The 1,200-nt window shown below is 37.3% G+C and overlaps 1 pseudogene; it reads left to right on the forward strand.

The window, feature by feature from the left end:
- LOC107716794 (alpha-1,3-mannosyl-glycoprotein 4-beta-N-acetylglucosaminyltransferase A-like) overlaps window positions 1-1,200 on the forward strand; it is a 54,269-nt pseudogene that overhangs the window by 41,849 nt on the left and 11,220 nt on the right.

Consider the following 1,200-nt stretch of genomic DNA (forward strand, 5'->3'; position numbering starts at 1 on the left):
AGAAAGAATGTGAAACAAATTGGTTATATAATTTTCATTTTTAAATATTTTAAAATATAATTGAAATTGATTTTACACACTTTAAGCAATATCGTATCGCATATCGAATATCGCATTTTTTAACAAGGTATCGCATATCGCATTTTTCTTCAATATCACACAGCCCTAATTTTTATCATGTTTTTATCAAATAAATGCAGCCTCGGTGAGAATAAGAAACTTATTTAAAAACATTTAAAAATCTTTACAACCCTAAACTTTTGAATGGTAGTCTTTTTAATGTATGCTTTTATTTCGCTTTCAGGTAAGATGTTCCAAGCCCCAGATCTAAATCTCATTGTGGAGTTTATCTTCATGTTTTATAAGGAAAAGCCCATTGATTGGCTGCTGGATCACATACTCTGGGTCAAAGTATGCAACCCAGAGAAAGATGCCGTAAGTTAATACTTAGTGACTGCAAGTGTGTGTGTGTGTTTCTGTGACCTTGAACTCTCCTCTACTGTGGTGCGTCAAGGCATTGGGAGGCTTTTCACACCTCTTAAGTGTAGCAGAACGTGAACTTGTTTTTCAGATCTTTCTTTCTCTCTACAGACAGACACACGTTATGTGTCTCTCTATATTTCTTTATTTTTAAATCTATTTGTATTACTTCATTCTCACAATCTAATGTATTTGGCTTCCTCATTCTTTTTCTCTCCAGAAACACTGTGAGAGACAGAAGTCGAGTCTGCGCATTCGTTTTAGGCCCTCTTTGTTTCAGCATGTAGGCCTGCACTCCTCCCTTGCTGGGAAAATCCAGAAACTCACGGTAACTCTTATTTCATGAGTGTTGTTTACACTTGTTATAAACATCCGTCTTGGGTGACCTAACCAGCAAAGTTTAAAACCCTTGTTTTAGCATGAAGGATATTCAACAAGCAAGTCATTTATTTGTTATTTGGGACACATTATTGTTTACACTACAAATGTAGTTTTAGTGATTGTTGTCCAAAACATGTTGGAACCTGGTTACACCTGTATTTATTGCTAACCGCTTGTGATCAGATCATCTGAGATGAGGATTAGGGTTGTGACGGTGAGGAAATTTTCCCACCGGTTAATCGACGTGTGACAACACCGGTAATACCGGTATCACCGCGGGGGCGGGGCGTTCCCTCTTTTCCTCGCTTTCCTTCGCTTTTAAATAGCTTGTAAAAGCGG

The sequence above is a fragment of the Sinocyclocheilus rhinocerous genome, unplaced genomic scaffold (assembly GCF_001515625.1).
Source record: "Sinocyclocheilus rhinocerous isolate Xijiao unplaced genomic scaffold, SAMN03320098_v1.1 scaffold1441, whole genome shotgun sequence".
Taxonomy (NCBI): Eukaryota; Metazoa; Chordata; class Actinopteri; order Cypriniformes; family Cyprinidae; genus Sinocyclocheilus; species Sinocyclocheilus rhinocerous.